At 40.0% G+C, this 27,230-nt stretch overlaps 1 protein-coding gene across 7 annotated transcripts in view; it reads left to right on the top strand.

The window, feature by feature from the left end:
- Window positions 1-27,230, top strand: part of ADD3 (adducin 3) — a 174,898-nt gene that overhangs the window by 54,603 nt on the left and 93,065 nt on the right. For 3 of the 7 annotated variants that reach the window (XM_066618839.1, XM_066618832.1, XM_066618833.1), the window contains exon 2: window positions 20,620-20,666. The gene's annotated coding sequence lies outside the window, so the exon portion shown is untranslated. The other 4 variants (XM_066618836.1, XM_066618834.1, XM_066618838.1 and 1 more) reach the window with 4 other exon arrangements.

Raw genomic sequence — 27,230 nt, 5'->3', positions numbered from 1 at the left:
CATATGAAAAACCATTTGTCTGTAACACTTTATATATACGATTTGCTGGCTCAGATTTCATCTCCAGTGGGTGTAAGCGCCTCTCTGATAAAAATTCAAGGAAAACAATTATTGAAAAACCTGATTGAAGCCAGATGTTTAAGGTGGACTGTTGGAGAAGCATGGGCTTAGTGTTGTGTATCCAAAAATATGAAGGTAGTATAGCGGCCCCTGAAGACATAAGCAGAGCTGTGATAATGGTTAATGAACTACGAGCACCTGTCTTTTATATCTGGTTTGAGACCACCCAGTCATTCTTCATAATAGTTGGAGCAATAGCTTATTTTTTCAGGGTAATGGCTTCCTGTTTATGAGAGAAGAGCAGTTTTATTTGAATTGAGAAGAATCATATAAATGATTCATTTCTGGGGCTGGAGTGGTACTGCATGTATGATGATGATAATTTAAGGCACTGTAGGCAAAAATGTAGATTATTAGCACTTGCAGTTACAGGTTGAGTATCCCTTATCTGAAATGCTTGGGACCAGAAGTGTTTTGGATTTCAGATTTTGGAAGCTTGTGTAAGGGTGCAGTTTTTCCAGTGTTTACCTACCTCAGAAGAAAGTCCTACCGATGTCCATAAGGCTTACTTCCAAGGAGCAGCACTGAGGCATGTAAACCCTTACTTTCTGCCATCCACCTTTGTGGCTGCCTTCATGCAAGTTCCTGAAGCAGCCAAGCATCCCCTCAGAACAGTGTGCACTGCCCTTCCATCTCTTCCTTCATTGGACCACTGCTGCATCCCAAGGTTTATTTATCTCAGCTGGGTGTCGGAAAGCAAGCTCTGCTCAGAGCGTTGAGGTGAGTTAGACCCCCGCAGAGTGGTAAAGTTTCAGATTTTGGAGCATTTCTGATAAGGGATACTCAACCTGTATTATATCATTTTTCAATTTGTACAACACAAATCAATCTTTTAAACCAGGGGTGCCCAAACCCCGGCCCTGGGGCCACATGCAGTCCTTGAGACCTCTCAGTGTGGCCCTCAGGGAGCCCCCAGTCTCCAGTGAGCCTCTGGCCCTTCAGGGATTTGTTGAAGCCTGCACTGGCCTGACGCAACTGCTCTCAGTGTGAGGGTGACTGTTTGACCTCTTGCATGAGCAGTGGGATGAGGGCTCCCTCCACTGCTTGCTGTTTCACATCTGTGATGCAGTAGTCGCAGCAAAGGAAAGGCCACCCTTGCTTTGTGCAAGGCCTTTTATCGGCCTTGAGCTATTGCAAGACCTTCATTCATTCATATAAGTTCATCTTTAATATATTCATTTATGTAAACTTACGTAAATTTATTCAGATTTTAAATGTTAATTAATTTCCCCCCCCCCGGCCCCCAGCACAGTGTCAGAGAGATGATGTGGCTCTCCAGCCAAAAACTTGGACACTCCTGTTTTAAACATATGGTACACGTGCTAGTTCTAGACCAGAAGTTCTGATTCTTTAGGAAGGGACAAGCAAAAGCACTCAGTAAGATTCCTGGAAGTTCATTCAGATTGTATGCTCTGGAGTTGATCTTGAATCCTGGTGGCCCTATTCACCCCATGTTCTCTAAATGACTCTCAGGAGGACTGCAGTTCACAGCAGCAATAATAACCTATCTAGCACTTAGCATGCAGCAGATGAAGTAAACCTGTTTCTAGACTATACCGTATTGTCAATGCAGGATTAGCTTAGTGAGTGTTCCTCTTTGCCACCTCCACTGCACATAGAAAAGCAACTTGTTGGAAAGAAGAATTCAGTTGAGTCTTCTTCCTCACATGCTAACTTTCTGTATGCAGATACTTTTTAAAGATATGATCAATAACTTATGTGGGCCTGAATTTGCAGTCTGAAGTAGTCTTGAAGCAGGTTTCATCTCATCTGTTGTTTGTGAGAACTCATCCTAAGAATACAGTTTAAAAAAAAGTTGTAGTGTGCTTAACATGTTAAATTGGAAAATGTTCTATGAATGCATACTATATCAAACATATTTGTACTCCATAAATTAGACTCAGAACTTTATTGTGAGTGGAATGCTTACCTTTGTGTTTCTTAGTCTTAAGACTAATGGCACAATACTTTGCATGTCTGCTCGGAAGTTAGTTCTATTGATTTCAGTGAGACTTACTCCCAGGAAAGTGTGGATTGCAGCCCAAGTCTTGGAAATGGGTTAAAAGTCTATGTTCCTGTGTTTGGTTCCTGGAAATTCTTTTGGAACCAATGAAATAATTTTTGGAGTGGTAATCCTCCCAAGAATTTTAGTTTTAAGAGTTTCCAATTGTAAATAATTTTAATGATGAACTCTTTCAAGACTGAAAATATTGTAGGAATCAGCATCTAGTTTGGGAAAACTGACTCAGTCTTCCTACTTTTTGTGATAGGACAAGCCTTATTTTGCAGATATAAATGCAAGGCAAGAACAAAATAGCTGTGTGTGTAACCTCCCGCAAGGAATGAAGCACTTACCACTTCATTTTACAGTGCAAATCCAGTTAACGTAATTAACGCATAGTTATGTCTTTGTTTATTTCTCTTAAATTGCAGTTGAGAGGCAAACATTGCTAAGAATAGGAGATTGAACAGCTGTTTTTATATGAAATTAAAAAGGGAGGAAGAGGTGAAGATGAGTTTTTGAAAGAAAAAATGGGTGCCCTTAATTTGACATTGGGAGTATATTTTCAGACTTGTTTTTTATTTCTTTTAGGTGTATCTCTTTCTTGGATGTGTATGCACCAATGAAATATTTGTATTTGTTAGCAGCCTATAGTATGGTATAGTTATAACCATTTCAAACTAGGGAAATTGCACTAATTGTCATCACAAGTGATATGGTAGCCAGGAATTCCAGTCTTGACCATGGTTGACAGTTTTGTTCCACTGCATTGCTGCCCAAAGGATAGCAGTCTTTTCCTCATGGGAATAAGTGTAAATTCAATAGGAGAAAGTAAAAGAATGGCCTTGTGGACAACATTGCACAGTGGGCAAAACTTCCCCATGCTTTGGTGATACTACAAGTAGTTCCAGGGGTGAGAATTAAGTTTTGTCCCCTCTCTACAGCAGATTGCAGACCCTTAACTAGAACTTGACAGGAACAGTGAAGAACAGTGTTGACAAACATCTCCATAGCCCCACTCTAGGCTCTGTTTCCTGGTATGGCAGAACTTGGTATACAGGGGAGCCCTCTTATCCATGTATCGGGTTCTCCCCCATGGAGGCTTCACTCCCCTCACATCCGGAGGGTCCTCTGAGCGCAGCAGAGGCTGAATTCAGACCTAGCCCTAAAGTGAAAAAGTCACTTCCGGTTTCATGGAGAAACCAGAAGTGATGTTTTTTAATGTCTTATAAGGCATTGGGAGACTCAGGGAAGCCTCAGAGGATTTCCTGGGCCTACCAATGCCTTAAAAGGCATTAAAACATCACTTCCAGTTTCACAGAAAAACCAGCAGTGACTTTTTTTATCTTTAGGGCTCAGAGGACTCTGGAGGCAATTCCCTCGGCTCTGGAGGGTGGGGAGGGAAGTGTTCACTTGTATCTGTGGCTCCATTTAACCATGGATATGGAGGCACGCCTGTAGACATTTTCTGACCCTTTCATTACTATACTTGCACATACAATAATGATACTGTTTAGCATTTGCATACTGCTTTTGAGTGTTTGGAATGCTTCAGATGTATTGTACTTTACTTATCCTTACAAATAACCTGTAAAGTAAGTTACCTGATTTGCCTCTGCATTTCACAAAAAGTAGTGTGTGTTCTCTGAGTTATGTATTATATGTATATAATCTGTATAAATAAACAGATTAAAGTTTAGACACATGTGCATACACAGTTGAAAATACTAATATATAAAGTTACATATATAGTGCTTGCTGAGCAGAGTTCCTTGCGTCTGCAGCCTGGATAAAGCAAAGGAGGATGGAGAGGCTAACAAGCCTGGCTTTCTAAAATACTTCTTTGCCATGTATTCTGGGGAAACTGTTACCATTGTCACCAACTCATCCTGGGCAACACCAGTTGTGCCTTTCTTACTCCTGGGAGCAGATCCTTTTGCCAGCTGCTTCCAGAGTAAGCAAATCATGGCTGCTTTCAAAATGCCTCTAGGTTTTATTTTTACCCCTGCTAATTGGGTAAGAGGCACTTTTTCAAGTGGGTGCTCCTTTTTTTAGCAGGGGGAGAGTAACTGGCCCACCTCACCCCAGCACTGTCTGTTCTAGTGGCTGTCTGCTGGTATTCATTTGCATCTTTTTAGATTGTGAGCCCTTTTGGGACAGGGAGCCATTTGGTTATTTGATTTTTCTCTGTAAACCGCTTTGTGAACTTTTAGTTGAAAAGCGGTATATAAATACTGTTAATAATAATATGCTTCCACTGGGCAAGACTAGTTGCCCTAGGGGGAGAAAGATCGTGGTCGTTCTTAGAATAGTGTAATGCAAGTCCATCCTCAAAGCCCCCCCCCCCCATGCTTGTACTGGCTTGTACTGGTAGAAGGAAGATGAAGCAAATCAGAATTTCAGTGTATATAACCTAGTCATCTTTAGCTTTGAAAAAAAGGGAAAGTTAAAATATATTTTCATTGTTGAAGTAGTGAAGATATTCTAGTGGGATATATTAAACATTGGGCAATTTCTGACATACTCACACTGACTCAAAAGTGGTTGCCTCTTGAAACAATCAAGAAGAATCAAATTTACTTTCAAAAATAGCCAATTGTTAATATATTCACGGATGGTTAACGGATTACACAACAATGAATTAGGGCAGTAGTTACAAACAGGAGACCTCAATTTTTTTTTCCTGAATTTACCTGTTTTTATTTAATCCTTGACACATTTTCCTATTTTGCTCACAGACACTGCCTTAAAGTACTTAAAGTAGATAACCCGCCACCCCGCCTTGAGTATTCATGCTGAGATAAGGGTAAATGGGAGTAAGCTGTTGCTTAAGCATAACTTCTTGCTTTTGCCATGTAGGGCTGATAGAAGGTATTTCCCCAGAGAAAGTAATCTCTGAAGAAATACTTTTTCATGTTCTTAGTGGAATGGTTCAATCTTCTGCTCAACATCAAAGACTTGTGTTTGTCAGACACAGAGACCATTTATTTCTAGCAAAAACATCTGAAGGCTGAGTGTAGTTCAAACAGTAGGTGTGGGTGCTGATGAATCGATCCTCTTACACCTAGCTAGGTCTGTCTCTTTTGTTAATGAGATGGATGAAAGTATGAATCCATTTTGACTTTTACCTTTGTAAGAATGCTTTTAAAGAGTGTTTTGTTTCTTTTTCCCCCTCATGAAATTGATGCACTTATCCCCCTGAACTTTGAATTCTCTTTAACAGTTTATACACCATGCCCCTGCCCCACCCACACTCTAAAGTATTTGAAGTATTTCATTCTGTCCCATTTTTGTGCATCATTGTGGTAATGAGGAATGCCTTCTCGGTCACCAAACTGGATTTTAGTTTCTGAAATGATGTGCATTGGATGGAACTCAGACTTGTGGAGAGTGTGTTGGGCAGGTTGGAAGAGGTACACAAGTCTCTCATGCATGCAACATCATGCAGAATAAATATATGCTGAACTCAAGAGCTGATAGAAGCTGAACTATGAATAGGGAGGTCCTCAGTTCAAATTTCATCTCTGCCCTGTACTTACTAGGTGCGCTTAAGCAAGCTGTTCTCTCTTGACCTTGCTCCCATCTTGTCATTCTGTTTCTGTCATCTAAATACTAAAGTCTGGTAGCTGAGTACCTATCCATTTTTCTATAATGGGTTACCTATAAGATAAGGTTACCCACAAGGCAGGGTAGTTCCTTCTACATATTTGGGGGACTCATGGGTACACAGAAATAGACATTTGTAGATTTTTGTTTGGATTGGCTTTTTGAGTATGAGTTTTGGGAGGTGGATTGGACATTTTAACCTCCATATACTACTTACTTGTTGCTCATTTTCTTGATTACTTCCAGTACTACTTTATTGCTGCTATTGGGCTGCTGTTTGTATTGATTAAGGCCTAAATCCTAACCAACTTTCCAGCACTGGCATAGCAGTGCCAATGGGACATATGCTGCATCCTGAAGTTGGATGACACTCACGGAGGCCTCCTCAAAGTAAGGAAATGTTTGTTCCCTTACCTTGGAGTTGCATTGCCCTTACCTCCAGTGCTGGAAAGTTGGTTAGGATTGCACCCTAAATTATTTTATGCTGCTGCTTATGAAAAAGAGAAGGCTCTGCATGAGTTTTATGTGGGTATTTTTTTGGATGACTGTTACTGTATTTGTATTTATAGGTATATTTATAGATATTTGAACTTGTTCAAATTTGTTAGCCACCTTAAGCTGTTTCCATAAAGACCGGGTAAAATGTGACAATAAATTTAAATGAAAAAGAGAGAGGAAAAAATCCAGAGAACAGCCTGATGCGGTCTGATTTTTCTCAGTAGCTTGTTGAGGTGCATGTTGAAGAAAAAACCTGCTGCACACTGAAGGGAGGGTGAGTTGAACAATTTGAACCAATTGGGCAGTAAGGTTGGGGACATGCAGCATTTTGGTTCAGGCCCTGCTGTAGAATGACAGTGCACATAGGGTAATTGTTTTGGGAAAATAATTTGTGTGAAGCACTTTGAACGTTGAAAAGTGCTACAGATATTCTACATGTTGGTGGTTTTGAACTTGGTGAGGGCATTGACAGAAAGCATAAGTGAAAATTGCAGTCCTAGTGAACAGATTTGTTGTTTAATTTCTATTCAAAATAAACTTAGCATCTTTATTTTCTGCAGGTTTTGTTTAATTGTACAGTATAAAAAAATTTATTTTGCTATGCAGTTCTCCTTAATTGTTCAGCGTCTATAAATTGATTCCTGGATGCCATCTTTTAAATCAGGGTAGAATGTGAATACAAATTACAAGTGGAATCATATACTGAAATAATGCTCTGGCATGTGGCAGCCCATGTAAGCAACTTAGTTTTGAGCTGTTGATCCCTCCCAACAAGCAGCCTTCTGGAAATAGAATGTTATCACCAGCATTGCCAGACTTGTTTGAAATGTGTGAACGAATAGGATACACTCCTCCCACACAATGTTAGCAGTCTGATTAGTGTGCAAATACAAAGCTGTGGCACAAAAGCTTGAATATGAGTTTGGAATGAAACTGATCTGGAGTGGAAATATCTGTATGTATTTTTTCCCCTACGTGGGAGGGAAAAGGGAAACACTTTTAGAAAGTGTTTGTTGAAACCATTGTAAAGCAACACTTCAGACATCGTATGAGTTGCTTCTCCCATTGAAATGGTTGCTCATATTTTGCTGGATAGAATGTGAAGATAGCTATACTGCACGGGTGACCAAATATGCTTAATGTAAGAGCCACATATGATAAACTTCAGATATCTGAGAGCCGCAATATTTAAGAAGCATTTAAATTCTTAAATATTTTTACTCACCATGAATATTAAGCTTGTTTTGGTCCAACAGACTCTCAGTTTGTACCTGACAAATAATTATAATGTTTAACTTAGTTGTGCTGATGAGCTGTAGGAAGTTGTCAGTGCTTTGAGAGGACTTTGCTTAGTTCAATAAATTACTGAATGGTCAGACTTTCACAGTTGGGATATTCAGTTGTGGTGGTGTTCATACTTGCTCTGCTCACATAGAACGATTACTATGTTCAACAAGTATTTGTTTATGGATGTCCATTTTTACATTGAAAGAAAAAGTGAAAAACTTGCTGTTTCTGTGTATGTACTTTGCTAGCTTTTATAACCATGCTATTTTGAAACTAATAGAGTTCTGGGAAGGATAATTTCTGAACTTTTAGCCTCCTTGAGAATAATGACCACTGCCATGAAAGATTAAAGGAGCAAGAGTTGCTGCGGACTGATAAGCCTGTCTCTTCTGTTGTACGTAATTTATAGTGAGAAACCTCACCTGTTAAGACAATACAGCTTCAAGTTACAGGGAAGATAAAACTAAGATGGGGTTGAGTTGAAACTATTTTACGCTGCATAAAAGTCACGTTTTTTAGCTTAAGTAAGCCTTTAGGAGAAAACTTAATTTCAGATTAATTAGTCTTTACGTTTATTTATTTATTATTTGTATTCTGCCTTTCTCCCTGAAGGGCACCCAAGGCTTTACATGTCTTTTTATCTTATTTTTTCCTTAATCCTCTATCTTGTTCTTATCTTGATGAGTTAACAGTTTATTTTGCTTACGTTTTGTTGTCTTTCTCTCTTGTAGTCTGATTGCAGAAACCTGACTTTGTTTTTTTTAAGTGTTAAATCTTTGTTGTATATAATGAATAGCTTCTGTGAATCTTTGTTAATTTTGGCTAGGGACCAAAAGCTGAAATGCTGCAGAACCTTGTGCCACTTCATTTGCTTATATCTTGTAAGAAAATTTTAAAATGGTGGCCTGAAGCAAATTAAATTGCAGTTTTGGTCTGCTGTCATGTAATTCATGGTGAAGCCCCTTGAATATGCGCCTGTGGACTAGGGTGTGATGGTGCTCTGTTGAGAGTCAGAAGATGAATGACAGAAATGGTGTGCTGAATGTGCTTGTCACCTCAACAGTTGCCACAGCTAAGGGCCAAACTGCCTATTATAAAGAATGTTAGCTACCTCCAAAATAGCTGATGTAAATTTTAGATTTGGTTACCATGGATAGAGTGGGTATGGGAAAGCATACACAGTAAGGACATCAAGACATATGGAAACTTAAATGAGACATTGCAGTAGGATTGGGGAAGCTAACATGGGCAGCAGTCCCGCATAAAGATATAACCTAATTATCCCCGGATTTTCCACCCGTAGTTTTATCTCAACGCAGTAAGAAGAGGCCTTTAAATTAAAGGGAAAAAGTTATTTAACAATAGCCTTGTTAATGTGAGAGAGGGCAGCCGGCTGACAGTCAATCATTCTCTCTCCGGGCACTTAGAACAGCTTCACTCCAAGGCATGTGACCCCTCCCATCCCCTTGAGCACGTGAAAGAATGATAATAACTTTGCATTCTTTCTAAGCGCCTGGAAAGAGACTGATGGATTGTCTGCCTAATGTCTCTGTCTTACATCACAACGGTAAGCAAGGCTGTTTTTAAATCACCTAGCAAAAGGACATTGTTTTTTTAAACAGATTTGCTTTAATGCAATTTTTACCATCCATGTGAGTTCTGGGAACAGAAACCTCATGAATACAGAGACTCAACCTGTACTTTCCCTTCTAACTGGGAAAGTATGTCTGTCTTCCCATCTAGAAGGAAACTGGATGTAGTTCCCTTCTAGATGGGAATAAATCTTTTTCTCTTGAGATCATTAATTACTTTTAAATTGGATGAAATTTTAAAATTAGAATGGAAATGGGCTTATAGCTAGTTATGGAAAAAATACTGATAGCTATATGTTCTTGGCTTGTTAGGAACAAGTGTACATTTTATACAGAGAAAATAAAAATTCAGTTAACTTACATTGCAACATTATGCATGTTTCCTCAGAAGTAAATTCTGTTAAGTTCAGTGCAGCTTATTCCCAGGTAAGTGTGCATAGGATTGCAGCCTTAAAGGGTGGTTCTCACAATCCAGTATTACTTTTGTTTTCAAACTAGTTAGACTTGTTAAGTTTTCTACACAATAAACAGGTTGCCTGATTTCCTCAAATTGGCACTTTGGGGGCTTATTGCTAATCTGGTGGTAAGTAGGATTCCAAGGTGACAGTGGAATTTCCAACCTGAAATGGTGTGTAAAGGAATATATCTCTCTATCAAGATCACCTCCCCCATGCACACCTGTAGCTTGCAAGTAAACAATGCTTCTGATTGTTTTGATTAAACACACCTAGATTGACCACTTTACTTCCTATAGTGGTTAGGGACTTGACTAAAAACAAGTTGTTTCTTGATGGCTGTGAATATCCTTGCCTTTTGGATGGTGATAGTCTTCAGCTAATGGAAGAGGCAGTAAAACAGTTTTAGTCTGAATTTGAACAGAGATCAAAAGCTTTTAGGTGGAGTTGGCTCAAACTGAGGAATTCTTTGGGGGGCATTTGCTTTTTTTAGTAATCTAATGCAGGGTCAACATTTGCACTTGCTGCTGTAGGAACTTGCCTGCTTCCCAAAACTTTGCTTGTATATTTGCAAATAGCTATTACAAAGACATTGTAAGTCTTCAGTGCTGTGTCTCATCTGTAAGAAACTAAACTGTAGCAGCCCCCTTGAATTCACTATGCCAGAGGTTCTCAAACTGGGGTGTCACTGTGCCCCAGCCTGAGAAGTCCTACCTCTGGTACCTTAAGGGGCGGAGAAGGAAGGAAGGCAGGAACATGATCCCTAGGGTCATGCTGCTGCTGGGGACAAGGGGGACTTTTTCTACTTACCTGCAGGTAGCTCAACCTTCTGGGGCATTCGGGGAGCCTCCAGACTTCTGTAAAAAGTAAAAAAACTGGTTTTGCAATGCAAACAGGAAGTTCATTTTTTTTAGTTTTTACAGAAGTTTGAAGACTTGGGGAGCACTGCAGTGAAGTCAGCAGGGTCCCTGGATCTTCCCAGGAGGTTGCAGCTGGCTGTAGGTAAGTAGAAACTGCACCCTCCTTGTCCCTGACATCAGCACGGCCTTCCACTACGTGGAGAATTTTGAGAAGTTGCTGCTGAGTTCTGAGTACTCAAAATTCACAAAGAATAAAGCATCAATCTTGAACTTTAAGGCATGGGTACATACCTCCTCTTGAACAATAAGCTCATTGGGTGGCAAACCCCTGCCCCCTTTAATAAGATGGCTGTGCAGAATGATAAAGCATTTAGAGCCAGCTTCTATTTGGCTCCTTTCATCCAAGGACTGTGTCCTCCTGCATCAATTTACATCAAACTGCAGTACAGAGAGACACAAGCAAAGCCCCTTCCACTCACCGATCATGAACTACTATGAAACTGTAGCTGAGCCCAACTTCTGTAATCCTACGCAGCTGACTCCACTTTGCAATGGGTTTCATTTATAATCAAGTAACTTTACAATTGACTCTCTGTAGTAAAATGAACTTCTCTATAAGATATGTTTTTCATTTTATGATTGCCAACAAAAGGATGTCATGGATGATAAGCCAATCAGTGATGCATGTGTTTGGCGGGTATAGCCAAATGTATGCGTTTGGCGGGTATAGCCAAAGCAAACGTGAGCCTTCTAGGTAGTGCCTCAGCTGTTAGTAGCGTTTAACCATTGTGGTTGTGTGTATTGAGAGAAGGATGCAGTCTTGTAATTTGTGTTTTATAATTACAACTTTGTATAAACTGAGAACTGTGGCCCCTAAAGAATACAGTAGATCCCTTTTTAAATCACCTTTTTGAAATGCAAATAGCTTAGTTCTGTAGCAGATACCTCAGTTTCTGAAGTCTTGGAACTATTTATCTAAAGACTTTATACCCAGCGTTTCCAGTTAAAAACTGCACATTACTAAAAAGCAATGCATTATTGCAGTGTTTCTCAAACTGTGGATCGGGACCCACTAGGTGGGTCGTGAGCCAATTTCAGGTGGGTTCCCATACATTTCACTGTTTTATTTTTAATATATTAGACTTGATGCTACCACAGTATGTGACTGCATTTGGGGAAATGTTACAGACCTGTACTTTTGACAAGCTACTGTGAAAATTTTTAACAATTATAGTAAATGGGACTTACTTCTGGATAAGTGTGGGTAGCATTGCAGCCTAGGATTGTTCAAAGTTTTCCTGCTTGATTATGTCACTTCCGGTCATGACATCACTTCCGGTGGGTCCTGAGAGATGAAGGTGAATGGTATGAAGGAATGCATCTCAAAGAAAAAGTAACAAGACTCTTGGTTTCTGGCAGATATGCTTGACAAGGTACAAGTATGTTTCTTGAAACCAAAGAATTTCTGTACAATTAAAAGCACTTTGAACCCCCCCCCCCCTTTAACTGAAAGAGCTTTACAACTGTTTGACAAGCAGAGCTAAGTCTGAGTATTAGGTTTGAAATCAAATAAGTCTGTAGTGTGTGATCAAAATGTATAATCACTGCCAGAAGTTTAAACTAAGGCAGCTAAAGAATTATCTTAAACTAATCTTAAAATCTGTTAAATGCCTTCTATAATCTCAAATGCTTGTCTGTCCAGCTGCCAAAATCTTGGCCTTTAATTAGACAAACCTATTGCAAAAAAGTAGACGTTTTGCCTTTTTAGCTACAGGACTGTGCTTGGATCTGTGTTCAGAATGTCAAGACAGCTATAATCAGGTGTGTTAACCTAAACAGTGATGGGGAATTAAATACACATTTTCACAGAAACCAGCAAGTCACTTTTTGTTTAGTCTTGCCATTATGCAGGAATAATTAGACATCTATGAATAATCTTGTTTAGGAGAGAATAAGGATTAAATGAATCTTTGTGCCATAATCAGCAGAAAGGAGCTAGGGTTTTTAACCAAACTTTCCCTTATTGTGAACATGAGCTCTAGTGCTGTGGATAAGAAAACAGTGAGTAACCTTATCCAGGTTATTCTGTGTTGAAATGTAGTAAAGGAGAATAATATGATGTACTATGTCTGCTCTTATGCGTTAAGTATGTTTGCACCTTTTTTCCAATCAGAAGCTACTTGTTGTTCCTACACCTATTGTAACACATCTCCGGTATGAATAACTGGAATAACTGCATATTCTATCCAGGGCAGGAGGTCTGGTCTAGAGGGTAGAGCCTCCGACTGCCTGAAGATAACATCCACAAGGTCGCCAGTTCGAGGCCACCGGCACCGTGCAACCTTGAAGCAGCTGACAAGCTGAAGCCCAGCGATTCCATCTGCTCTGAGCGTGGGAGAAGGAGGCCAGAATGTGAAACCAGATCAGAGTGAAACACCTGGACTGTTGTGGTTCTTGAAAGATAGAACCTTCTTTCAATTGTAAAAATCCCTACGGGGATTTAATCAGCCTGCCTATGTAAACCGCCTTGAATAAAGTCTTGAATAAAGACCAAGAAAGGCGGTATATAAATACCTGTTTATTATCATCATCATCATCATCCTGCCTGCATATTCCTTGTGTCAGTCTCGATCAGGGGTCAGCAGCCTTCTTGGGTCCATGAGTGGATGGCAGGCCACTGTGTGGTAATGCCACTCCTGGACATCTAGCAAAGACATCACACATCATCACTGAACTTCCAGTTGCTGAACTCTGCGCTGAGCTCAGCTTCCCATTAGTGAACAGTAATGGTGAGCAGGTCAAGGCCGAGCAGAAATACCCATCCTTTTGACCCAAATGCCACAGCAGCACTGTGCTGAAAAGGCCACTGCCATCTCCTTCAGCACGCACACTCCCCACTGCTACCGACGTTGCCCAGAAAGGCATTGTGCTCACATTGCGCTCCGTTAAGGGTGCAGGCAGCAAAGCCTTCACAGCAGCAGACAGCCAATGGCACTGTTCCACTATTTATTTTATTTATTTATACAGGTATTTATATAGCGCCTTTCTTTGGTTGTCAGATTTCTCCTCAGACTTTAATCCAAGGCGGTTTACATGGGCAGGCTGTTCTAAACCCCCGTAGGGATTTTTACAATTGAATAGTTCTAGTCTTTCATAGAACTCCTCGTTCCAGCTGGATTCCTTCCGGGTCTGGCCTCTCTCTGGCCCTTCACCTCCCACGCTGTACTTGACGGCAACTCCTCTCTGCCACCGAGGGTCAGCTCATCAGTATATTAGCGTGTCGTCAGTTCTGGGGTGCTTCCGATTGTTTCGAACTGGCAGCCTCAGATCTTCAGGCATACAAAGCGGCAGCTCTACCAACTGAGCCAGACCTCCTGCCCTTCACCTATTAAACTTCACCTAAATTAATTGGACCCTATAATTAATTGGACCCCTATATTATACGAGCTATACTGCAAATAGTTTTGAATAGGAAAGGGAGAACTGACTAGGGTTCATGTAAGTGATGAACCACTGCAAAAAAATCATTTAAATAAGTTTAATTCAAATTAAATAAAGGTATCTTTCCCTTAACTTAAATACTTCCTGCCTTAAAAAAGCATTTCCATGGACATAGCTGACAAAAAAGGTTAATAATGGACTGCAGAGCTTTATGCTAGTGTAGAGTATGTGTGAATGGGTGTGCAAGGTCATTTGCGTACTTGTGTACAAGTCCTGGTGATTCTTTTTCTTGCTTGTTGCCTAATGTGTTCTTCTGTCTGTGAAAATTCTGCTACTGTAGGAATATTATTCTTTGGTTCTCTTTGTGTTGTTTCTCTTATTGAGCCTTAGGATTCAAGCCATAACAATGAAGTGGTTTAAAAAGCATCGCTGTGAGTTATGTTGTTGAGTTGGGAGCTGAAGAGAAAACTCACCCAGTCTGCCCTCTTTAAATGTCTCTCTTGATACAAGAAACAGATCCAATAAAGTGGTTGTCTGTGCTTAAATCTCAGCTGATGTGGAAGCCATGGGATCTGATCCAGTGGCTCACATGTTTTTCTCTACCAGCCTAGAGTGCTCTCTGTGAGAGGTTCCACCTTTTGCAGTGTAGCACTGAATGAAGTATGGGCATCCCTTGGTATCCGTAGGGCATACGTGTGTGTGCCCCCATGCTGATACTGGAAACTGCGGATAAGGGGGAACCTTATCCCTGTGCCGCTGCTCTATAAACCATATTAAATTTCACCTAAATTAATTGGACCCTATAATTAATTGGACCCCTGTATTGTATGAGCTATACTGCAAATAGTTTTGAATAGGATAGGGAGAACTGACTAGGGTTCATGTAAGTGATCAACCACTGCAAAAAAATCATTTATTTTTGTTTCACAAAAATAAAGCTTAGCTTTAACTTTCAGTTAAATCACTCCAGTAATGTCCTGCTTTATTTTCCTATAACGTCAAGATGTTTCAGACTCTTGTGGCCGTTGGAGAATTTGTGTAATATTCTGTATCCTCTCCTTTCTGTGTGCTTGAGGCTTTGGCAGTATTTAGGGCTGGAACAATCGTGGGGTGATTGTCAGTTGTTTCCAATGTAGAAATCTCCATTTGGTAAAGCTGTTTGCATTCCTGTGGTCTGTGGTATAAGGAAATACCATGTTATAAAAATTTCCAATTATTTTCCCCTAGGATCCTCTTTCAGATGCCAAATTCTGTAATGCCTTGGGGTGTGGGAGTTGGGGGTGAAGTCGGAAAGAGAAATTTAGTTCCTAATCCATTACCTTTTTGGTTAACATCTGTTGGTTTTATCTTTATTTTTCTAAACCAAGGTCAGGAATTGAACCAGAGGTGCTTCCTTAATTTGATCAAGAAATTTGTTTTTCATGCCAGGGAACATTTCTTCCTAGTATTGTCAGATGTTTCAGTTACTTGTTATGGATGGTTCCCAAAATGAGTTTGCATTTCATGTTTTAGAGTCAAATATCAATGCAGTTGCAGTAATTGATTCTTAATAGTGTTCATCTCTGGTGTGGATAGTCTCTTTAATTTGAAACAAACCAAGCAGGGACCATGGAATTATATTTTCCATTGTTACTTCAGTGGTTCTGTATGAATACTGACAAGTTCCAGTGAATCAGAAGTTAAAAACATTTAATTTTATCTCCCTATCATTGTGACCTGGAAGGATACACAACCAAACTGAAATAACTATTAAGTAGAACTGTGTTCAATTTCTTTGCCCACATTTAATCTGTAGAACTCCTTGCCTCAAAATGGGGTGAAGACACCTGACTGAGCTGCCTTTAATTGGCATTGGACAGATCTGTGGAGGAGAATTCCGTAACATGTTACAAGCTGTGATGACTATGGCCATCCTCCGGGTTTTAGAAATGGCTTATTACTGAATGCCAGATGCAAGGGAATAGCAACAGGATACAGGTATCACGTTGTCTTGAGTGCTCCCAGAGGCACCTAGTGAGGCACTGTGAGATACAGGATTTAGATGGTTTGTTTTTATATAATCTAGCTCCATAAGATACATTATTGAATAATATAAGAAGACCATTGCTGGATCAAGCCAACCATTGGAACTACTTTATATATTAAAAATCATGCAGTAATTATAATGCAAACAGTTTTGATTTCAGTGAAGTTACAGTATGAAGAATTTGTCACATGAAAAAGACTTCTCATACTGTTCTAGTATTTAATGTCAGGATTGAAGCTGTAGGAATAACTACACATTCAAGTACTCTGGTATGTAGTCTTCTCTAAATAATCCCAAATCTGATAAGATTGACCCTGAAAAGAAGAGGTATAGATTCTTGGGTCCATCTAGAAAGGTTCTTGTAACATGAGTGGCAAAGTTTTTGGTGGTCTGCCTGAGAAGCTGTCCAAGAACAAGGACACATTTGCTTAGGAGTGTCCTTTGTTAGTTATTTGCCTTTTGCTTTGGATTTACAGATTAAATTTCCAAAATACTCCTATATTCACAAAAAAATATTTTGCATCATGTGATTTACAACTGTGCTGCCCATATTAGCTGCACCATTTCTTCTCTCACTCAAGTGTGATATTGATCAGCTGGGTAGGCATGGGTATAGTTATGTGCCTCATTTTCCTTTGTGGAATGGAGAGACCTCAGGAACCCACCCACCCCCCAAAAAACTAGGTCTGTTAGTGGTGTTTCTTAAAGCCATTGATTTTTGTTTAACCAGTTCTTAAGTGTTTAAGAATTTCAAAGATGCCTTTTTAAAACTTCTTTTTGTCTTTTTTATCATGTGAGAACCTCTTTGCTCAAGCACATGTCAGAGGACTTTTGAAAGGAGGAAGAGGGGAAAACATTAGTGATAATTTCAGTTAATGTCTTCGCTACTGAACCAAACCAAAATATTTGGATGCTTGACTTTAAAAAACAAACACACAGTGTTCAGCAGAGTAAGGTGCTTGGGGAAGATGTGGAACTTATAGCAGTCAGACTGTGGCATCTTATCTCCTGTCCAGAGGACTGGGCTCTGGATTTCCATGGCATCATCTAGAGTGCCATGCCTGCCAGTTCACAAGACCCCATATAAGACCTAAACTTTGGGGCTAAATCAGTGATTTTCAACCTTTTTCTTCTCACGGCACACTGGCAAGGTATTAAAATGGTCAAGGCACACCATCAATTTTTTGACAATTGACAAGGCACACTATGCTATCAATGGGAGGCTCACATCCGCAATGGCCCTACTAATAAATGACCCTCTCCCAAATTCCCGCGGCACACCTGGGAACCATTCACGGCACACCAGTGTGCCACAGCACAGTGGTTGAAAATAGCTGGGCTAGATCTTCAGTGTGAGCAGCTCATTGATACTCTGAAAATTCTACTTAGCTGCTGCTCCTCTCCCCCCACCCAATTGCTGCAATGGATCATAATCTCTGTCTGCTTTGATCTCAGATGTGCCTCTATCCATTCCAACACTACTTTGCCTCTTTCTGGAACTTGACGATTCCTATTCTCAACCAAGGCCCTGTCTCCACCACCCTAAGCTGCCTGCTGGTTCCTGTAGTCCTTAGCACTTGGTAGTCTGGCACAGCCCCTTGCTGAGATCTTACATGAGGCATTGTAGAAGGGTTGCTGAGGATTTGGGAAGCAAACCAGCATCTTCATAGTAACTCGTAGCTCTTTTCTCTGATCCAGTGAGGGGTTACAAAATTCACAGCATTAAAGAGAAGGCAGGGGAGCACTTAACACTGGCGTAGTATTCTTTTTTTCATTTCTTAGTTTCCATGTTATAGATGAGAGAGAGCAAATTTGTTGTTCAACAGGTCTGAGTTTGTGAAAGGTTACAGGTTCCTTATAGACTTTGTACTTTGATACTTAGTAAGCACACTTCTTGAACAACCGCTCCCTGTCCTTTTTTTCTTCCACCTGTGACACAGGCTTGGGCATGTTATGGCCCTGTTGTGGGAGGCTACTGAGCATGCTTCTTCGTGGCAGTGGCTCTCCTCAGGTGGTCATATGATTTGGGCAAATTGCATGGTGACTAGTTTTCAGTCATCTGGAAAATTTTCACACCATCACCATGTTTCTGGTAGTAAGCTAACGTTGAGGAGCCTGCATGAAGCCACCAGATGCATTTCTGGGCACCTCAGCTGAAATCTTATTATAAAGAATTGGGCCTTAGTAACACAGGGCTGAAGCAAATGTAGTGGGAGGGGGCAACTGTCACAGGATGGCAACTCTATTCCGTCTCATCACAACTGTGCCCCTCTGCCCATCTTTACCTTTAACCTTAATCCTCCTTTTTCTTTCCTAATGTGAAATTTCATAAATCAAGCTGCAAGCTTGTGGTTACAATCCATTTCACATCTTAATTTTGTGCAGTGCTAGTGCTGTGGCACATAATAGATAATAATCATGGGAGAGCTTGGTCATGGTTCAGAAATCTCTAGCCCATAAATATCAAGACCTGAGCTTCTAAAGCAGTGGTTCCCAACCTTTAGGAGCCCATGGACCACTGAGACAAAAATTGGAATTAGTGTGGAGCACATGCAGCCAGGGCCTCCAAGAGAACCTTTATCAGGGGTACAATGTTTCTTTGGACCTCTTCCCAAAGGGGGAAGGAAGAGGGTGAAACACAGTGGGGGTGGTGACCGGAGTGGGAAGGGGGCAAAACAGGGCAGGGGGGTGGCAGCAGCAGGAAGAATCTTTGGAGCCCAGGTCTACTGTGCTTCCCAGTGTGGAGCCCAGCTCTACCTGCCCATACTGTGTCGGCAGTTAGATACAGTAATAAAACCAAACACACTCCTAAGTCTCTAAATTTTTTTAAATATAGAAACTCATTGAAGAAAATTAGAAAATGATATTTGGGCTCACACTAGAATGGAAAGTGTCCTGTGTGTACCAAAGCATACTTCTGCAGCAGCTGTGGTCCCACAGCTGTGTCCTTGATACACTCCTTCATGGTAAGCAAATTCACAAGCTAAAGAGCTACTGTAGCAGGCCAGTTTCCTCCCAGATTTGACAGTGTTCATGACTGTCATTTATGCATTCCTTCGTCCAGCATATATGGCTTGCGGCAGCTGCAGCCTCCATGAACCCAGCATCCCACGTGGGCAGCAAGTCCAGGTGAGATTGGAAAATATAAGATCTCAGGAAATTTCTTGGGGTCTTCCCTTGGCTCCCGGGCCCCCTTTTTGACCCTGGGCAAATTCAGATTACCCCCTGTACCCACTCTCATGGACCCTGCATGCAACCACCACCCCTTCACACAAAAAATACAGGCATCCACCGCTTAACAATGGCTCACTTAATGATGAATTGCATGTATGACAGTGGTCAAAACACAATGAAGATGCTCTTAATGAGGCAATTGCGTCTCCCAGAGCCTGCAGCAGAGTGTCTGTTTATGCAACGGAGAGGTTTTAATGCAAAGAAGAGGCAATCTATCTCCAGTAGCCCATGCAGCCAGCTAGTGTCTGGCAGGGAGTGTCTGTTTCTTCAAAGAGGCAATAGATTGGACTGAGTGTTCACTTAATGACCTAATCGGATAACAATGGGGATTGGAGAATATCTGTGTCATTAAGTGGTGCACTCCTGTACAATTTGTAATAATTAGCGAAGATAGAGATTTGTTATTTATGGTAAAGATTTGTGAGTTGCTGCTTTTGTTGTTGGCTGCAGGCAGTTCATTCTCCACCCTCTCTGGTGGTCTGTGGGAGAGCTTGCTGGAAGTGATCAAAGACAATCTTTTTTTCCCCCCTTAAACTTTGTGAAGCACTTTTCAGCGTCTCACGGACCGCCTGTGGTCCCCAGACCACAGGTTGGGAACCAGTGTTCTAAAGGAATCTTATTTACTGTCCTTTAAATTTGAGTTAGAAATCATTATTCTTACGAATAATAATACTAATTGAAGCACATATCTGGACTCAATTCACTAGCCAGAGATTGTTCACAGTTGTCATGTCACCCTTCCTTCTTGTACCTCCTGTACCACAAGGATTTTTTCTCGCTTTGCTTTGCTATATTGGGCTTTGGAGAAGGAAAAAAGCTGTCCCAGCAGTTTCCCTGCATGTGCATGCATGCAGAGATTTCCTCTGAGTTGTCCTTATGGACCTGGGGAAGTGAGGGGTGGAGGGTCTAGATTTTGTTTCACTTTGTTTAGGGCTTTTGCAGAAACAGTAGAATACCTCATGGTGCTTCTAGCTCTTTTAAGCCAGTGAAAGAAAGATTTGTCCTCCTCTAGGTTTTTTGCAATGTGTGAAAAACTTGTGGAAGGGACTGTTGCCATTTGGGCAAGGGACTGTTACTTGGGAAGTAAATTTATGGAAGTTTGGCAATATTTCTTGGTTACGGACTTCTTGTTTTGTCATGCTCAGCACGTGCAGAGCTAATCTTTTATTCTCTAGAAATGCATTGTACATCACATCCATCCTTGATTCAAGCCCCCAGATTTGTAAATAAAACATGCATTATATAAGCATTTGTTGCAATCCCCTCCTAAGTTAAACATGCTGAAGGTGATTTCAAGTGTGTATTGTTGTAACTTTATTGCAGCCAATTTAGGGAATAAGAGAGAGGTGAAGAGTTTACTTTTCTTATCACCTGTTTATGTGTTTATGTTTTTGTCTTTTTGGATTTAAGTTGCTGTATTCAGTAATATAAAATGTCAGTGTTTTTGCCCTACATATGGTCTGCCTTGAGATGACATACTGTGTGTTTTTATTTACAGGTCAACTGCCTTACTAGAGAAAGGAGGCCTCTGAACATAACATCCAGGTAATAATAAAATTATGGTGGAAATTTTGATGAGTGAGATTGTGGTGGAAATGATAGTGGAAGATGAAATATTGTCACAGTTGGGAAGAAAACTATAATCAGTGGCTCCTATTACTATGTACAGTTATTGGTGATTGTAGTGTAAATTACATTAATTGGCTATTGTAAGTAATGGAGACATCTGCAACATTCATAATTTTTTTAAAATTTGCAGTACCATGTCCATCTGTCTCTAATTACTCTTGCACACACCAGTTCCTTCATAGTAGTGAACAGTTGATTACTAATATTGTTGCTTGCTTCCTTCTCTGAACTGCTTTCTGCCAATAGCCCCATCTTATTGCTAGGTCTTGTGTGCCTGCAACCTTTACAAATTTTCCAGAGAAACTCAGCTGTTGAGTCAGTGATTAGGAAACATTAACTTTAGTCTATGGAAACTAGAACTCGCAGCCTATAACGATAGAGGTTTCAGCTTGTATATTGTCAGATCGATCTGATTTTGAAGGCCAAGATGGCACCATAAAATCTGTATCGGATATGTTGGCCAAATTGACAAATGAGTTTTTCTCATTTAAAAATCCATACGTTGTTTGTCTCTGTATGGCCATAGTTTTGCTCTACCTGTTTTAACCAAAGCTGGCTGAGAAAATAGAAGATAATCACAAACATGTAACTTCTTAAGAGAACAATGTATTTAGGAAAAAAAGCAGGGTCATCACACTTAGAAACTCTAGGAAAAACTGTGTGAGTAAAGGAATGCTACCAGTCATTCATTCTAAATTGCTACTTGTAGGTGTCTCCAGTTCACTCCAGCAAATCTCACCCTACATATGTTCAATTGAGCAGCAATCTGGCAGTTCTCCATGACACTCTCTACCTACTGTGGCTCATCCCTTAAAAATATTTTAAAGGAGATTTTCCAATATTTAAGGAGGAAGAGTCAGCTGTGAGTTTTCACTTTGAAGTTGAAGTATTATGGGGCTAGCTTCAAAGAGCAAATGGTTTTTCCCACATTCATCAGTTTGTTTGAAACAGTAGTTGGGAACCGACAAGAAGAGAATACATAAGGGCTATTTGCTTTCTTCCATTATCCGACTGGTCTTGACATTCGCAGTATTATCCAAGTTGATTTATCTGAGTGATCCCCAAATAGTGGGACAGGGTTCAATAGCAAATTTACAAAATCTTGTGTCATAAAATCAACCTTGCAGGTCGTAAGTAAAGTAAATCATGAAGAACTAGTAGCATTTCTCTTTAATTTAGTTTGAGTCAACAATTTGTGTTCTGAGCAAAAATAAAACTCTGTTGTTGAGCTGATAGGGTTAATTGTGTTATCAATGCGTGTATGTTACTTGTATATAAAGGTGTTCCCGCGGATCCAGTATCTGCAATTCTTTGCTGCCCCTCACTTCTCCTTCCCCACGCCCATTGCCTTCTGTTTTCTTCTTTAATAATCAGGCATGTCTCTTACTTCTATAAACACTAGACAAAAAAAGTGACAAGAAGCAGGGAGCCTGCACTCTAGGGTAGCGTTTCTCAAGCTGTGGGTCGGAAGCCCCTAGGTGGGATGCAAGCCAATTTCAGGCGGGTCCCATTCATTTTAATATTTAATTTTTAATATATTAGACTTGATGTTACCATGGTATGTAACTGCATTGGGGAAATGTTACAGATCTGTACTTTTAACATGCTATTATGTATATACTATTAACAATGACAGTAAATGGGACTTACTCCTGGGAAAGTGTGGGTAAAATGGCAGCCTAGAATTGTTAAAAAATTTTCCTGCTTGATGTCACTTCCAGTCATGACATCACTTCTGGTTGGTCCTGACAGAGTCTCATTCTAAAAAATGGGTCCCAGTGCTGAAAGGTAGTGGCCCACATGATAATCTAACGCCATCTTACAGCAGTGCTGCTTTTGCCAGTGCATCACTTCCAAGGTCTGAGCAGCTGTATCATGGGGCCTAGACAAAGAGCATCCACAGGCTGTATCCAACCCACAGGCCTTATTTCTGACATGTTTTTAGAGTCAAAGTATGCAGTACTTTAAATGCATATGCTGATATGAGTTTCGTCTTGTTTAAAAAGAGGAAAAGACACTAGTGGGGTTGCCTGAAATGGAGTGCAACCATGCTGGTGAGTGGTGGTGGTGTTGTTTTAAAGAAGGAAGCAACCCAAGTCACCATACACATTTAAAGTATTGTGTGCTTTGGCCATTAGAGTCTTAAAAATAAAAAAACTTTTACTGATAAATCCCAGTCCAGATTGTTATGCCTCTCTAAAGAGAATGAATTGGAGATTTTTAGAACCTAAGAGACATTTATGATCTGCAGTGTGGCAGATGTAGAGTTTTGAATTATTTCTTCTGAATTGCTAATGGTAATTTTTTCCCCATGTTATACCTTCTGTAGTTGCTTTACAGGTAGTACCTTTTAGTGCATCCTGCTCTTATCAGCTATCTTCTCTTGAAAGGAAAGAAACATTATTTGTATTTTTTTTCCTGTTCATCTCAGGAAACTGTTTGGTAAGAGAGTCCTTCCTTTGTCCGAGTGCTCATAATTGTTCTTTGCCATAAGCTAGAAAATTTGCTTTCTGTATCGCCTCCCACTTTCCTGACCATTCTCCAGTGCTGATTGTGCTAATGTATTGAACTGTGTTGTTTACTAAAAAGATTGGCCCACTGCCCAGAAGTATGTGCAAACAGTACATAAATATTATCTTGCAGCTAGGGTTGTAGTTTTCAGGTAAAAATTAACTTGAGAAGGGCCATAAATTCATGGCAGTTGTACCTAAGTGAAAGCAGCATTTCCTTGTATTCCATCCTGAGCCTCTTACACCACCTGAATAAAACTTTCATTTTTCAGTACTTTGTACAGATTTTGTTGCAGGTGAGCATCTTTTTCCAGATCTCTGTGCTCAGGACAGCCTTACTAACCCTTTTCTTTATTCAGCACATACTTAGGCGTGGTGAAAGTTGGTCTTTCCCAGTTGTGGCATATCATGTGAAGCAGCCTTATACTGAATTAGAGGTCTATGTAGGCCAGTACTACCTATTTAATGGCTAACCCTCTAGTGACAGCCAGGGTCTTGTGCAAGACATTTCCATCACTTTGCTAATTCTTTCATCTGGAATTGCTTGGGATTTACCCTAGGACAGGGCTTTTCAAACTGGGGCATTGCGACACCCCAGCCTGAGGGCCCTGGCCTCTATCCCCTTAAGAGGCAGGGGCAGGGTGGAGGCTCAGGGGCCTGCAGGGGCTTGGCTGGACTTACCAAAGTCTCCTGCAGCCTCCTAGGGGTGCGGGGAGCCCTGCAGGACCATCGGCTCCCTAAAGCTTAAGAAGTGAAAGTGGAACGATCATGCTCCACTTCCTGTTTTGTGGAGGCGGGATGCGATCGCTCCACTTTTGCTTTTAAAGCTTTGGGGAGCCCTGCAGATGGTCGCGCAGGGCTCCCCACACCCCCAGGAGGCTACAGGAGGCTTTGGTAAGTACAGCCAAGCCCCTGCTGCCTCCTGAGCAATGCAGTCTTGGGGATTGTGTCAGTGCCTTCTCCCTGCCCCCACAAGAACTTAGAGCAGCTCAAACTCTCCCTGAGAGTTTGAGAATGGCTGCCCTAGGATGTTCCATGTGTAATGCATATACTCTGCTGCTGAACTCTACCTCTTATAACTTAAGAGACTGCATTCTCTAGTTATAATGATGTTAATGGAAGTTTTAGGAATAATAACACCCATACTGATGTAAAAGATAGTTTGCTACCATATTATTTCTTCACCATTTTGAGATAAATCATGACAAACAATAGATTTTTTTTTTGTAAACAGTGTTTGAATATGTTGCCCAAGATCTCTCAAGAGGCACATAAGTGATTGTTCTAGTCTGACATATCTTTTAATTATCAGTGTTTCAACTACAGTCGAACTAGCAGGAATGGTTTGGGGAGATGTTAAAGTGTTGGTACCATCTGTTTACGGTACTTGCTTTTGCATCACTGTAATAACCTACTGAATTCTACATCTGCAAAGAGTAGGAATATCATTAGAGTAATGACAGAAAATGGAACAATTAATGTCACAACATAATTTATTACAATGTTATTAAATTTAAATTTTGTGATCTGTTTTTATTTCTTCTTTTAAATTACCCTGAGCCTTTGTATTGGGCAGACTATAAATATAAATAAATGCGAATATCAATTTTTTTTTTAAAAAAAATTTCAACTAATGTCTACCCTCTTTCACTTTAGCTACAAAGAATCTTACCAGACTTGTGCTGTTAGGGTTCTTCTACATGAAGAGAAGTGTCTCAATTTGGTATCCAAAAGTTGTCAACACCTCTGTTAGTAGTGGGCATTCTTCTAATCACTAATATTTCTTCACAGGATAGGAAAGGTAGTAAATGACTGACACTTTCATAGTTGCATTTATTCACCACATCAATTTGCCAGAAATGATTTTCCAAATTTAAAACATTTATTTGTGTTGCAACATGTGTAGCATCTCTGAGATGTCTCTGTAATTGTTCTTATGGTCTTGCATTTTGTATTTGTTTTGTCCAGTTTAATTTAAACCAGATTATCTTAAAAGAGAGCATAGTCCTTTATGGCATCATGCAGGCCTAAAAGAAGTAAATTGCTTGGTAGTGTCTTGGTAATTACTTGGTAGTAATTGTATTTTCATCATTTGTGTATCACATTTTGATTTTCTTGTAGTAGAATGTAAGCTGTTTGGCACAGATCCAAAGTATGAATGGGCCTAGTAATAAGACTTTTTAGAGAGTTTAGCTGCAGTGTTTAATCTGTTGAGTTCTTTTGAATGACAAAAAAGTTCCAAGGTCCCAATTAATCAAACAGCAGATTTAAAAAAATGTAAATTACTTTTAGTACAAGAAATTACAGAACTTATGGTGGCTGTCTTAGAAAAAGCACTCCTTGATGTGTGACAGAAAAGTGGGAATGTTTTGTCTAAGATGGTGTCTTTTGCAATGTGTTTATATTCTAAAAAACTAGAGTCATTTTATTAATATGCAAATATTTTTCATCATCAGAAGTTTGCTTTATATTGAATCTGACCATTGATTGATCTAGGTCAGTATTGTCAACACTATCAATGACTCTCCAGGGTTTCCTGGAGATGCTGGGGATTGAACCTCTGACCTTTTGCAGGTAATCCATGCAGGCAACCATTGAGCCATAACTCTCCCCCTTAATTATTTTACTTAATGTATTAAAACTCATAAGATTACTCAGCACACGTTCTCTTTATCTGAGTGGCAACTTTGTCAGCCCACAGGTATTCTTATAAAAAGAAGTATTTTCTGGCTAATTACTTGAAAGATGTGTCTTCAGAAGAGTATGTTTAAAGCCATCAAGTACTGTTCCTTACAGTGTTTGTGGAGTGTTAAAATGTACTCCCTATCTTGCTGACTGTCCCTCCTCTTTCCAGTACCATACACTAGTTTTCTGGCAGCAGATAAATTTCTGTATCGCTTTCCCTGTCGGATTCCTGGGCCATGAGATAAACCAGTTTAATACTACACAGAAAGGAGAAAGCTAAGGTTAATGTAAAGGTTCTGACTGCACTCATGGGTAAGAAACACTTGGCTATTACTATGAAAAGGAATTATGCAGGAGTAGACTGTTTTTGGTTGTAGTTGAAATGTTCAGGTTCTCCCCACCCACCCAACAGAACATGGACTGTGTTTTTCAGTTGAATTCTTCAGACTAACTCAAGGTAAGCAACACAGCCTTTGTTTTCTCTTGCACATTTAACTTTAGGAGTGTGTCTCAAAGATGAAGTAGCAAGGAGGATGTTACATGTTTTATATTGTGTGCATGTACATGTTTGCATACCAAGCCATGTTTTTTTTCCCCCTGAACTCTTCTGAAGGATGGTGAAGTTTACACTGTAAATGCTGATTTTGTGTTCCGAGTCAAAACACTCAGTACTACTAGTGCTCATGGCTGTTCAAGTTTAGCTTTGCTTTGCTAGTGATGGGGAGGGTGGGGTGGAAGTTAAAGCGTATCATATTTTGCTAATGTAACAGGATTTGCCAAATTGGTTTGAACTTGACAGTAACCTATTATTATGACTTATTTTGATTTTAAAAATTGCTTAGCTGATTGTATTGTCTGAGTGATTCTATTAGATTTGATTACTTACCAAACAGCAAATGTGTGTCAGCAGAAGGTATCTTAGAATTCAACAAAGTGCTACAACATTAGGGTGGAGATTTTCTTGCAGCCTGAACATTTTCCATTTAGTTCACATAGACTTGCTATATCGCTGTGAATGAGAAGTAACTGTTGAGAAATGAACTTTTGTCCCAATTTGTCATAAACTTTCACATTTTTAACAGGATCACTTGTAAATCATGTCAACAAAAGTCTGTTTATGCCTCATTTTAAACTATAGCAACTGTTGGTAACTTCCATAGCACACTGATAATCCCTAAAAAAAAGGCATCATAAACATATTGCCAAGCACTTTTATTTACCCAATTGTGCAATTTTTATGAAATGAGGATTTTAAACTGTGCATAAGGCCAAAACTGTGTAGTGT

This window comes from Tiliqua scincoides, chromosome 3 (genome assembly GCF_035046505.1).
Source record: "Tiliqua scincoides isolate rTilSci1 chromosome 3, rTilSci1.hap2, whole genome shotgun sequence".
Classification (NCBI taxonomy): domain Eukaryota; kingdom Metazoa; phylum Chordata; class Lepidosauria; order Squamata; family Scincidae; genus Tiliqua; species Tiliqua scincoides.
This window is presented reverse-complemented; position numbering and strand designations above follow the sequence as displayed.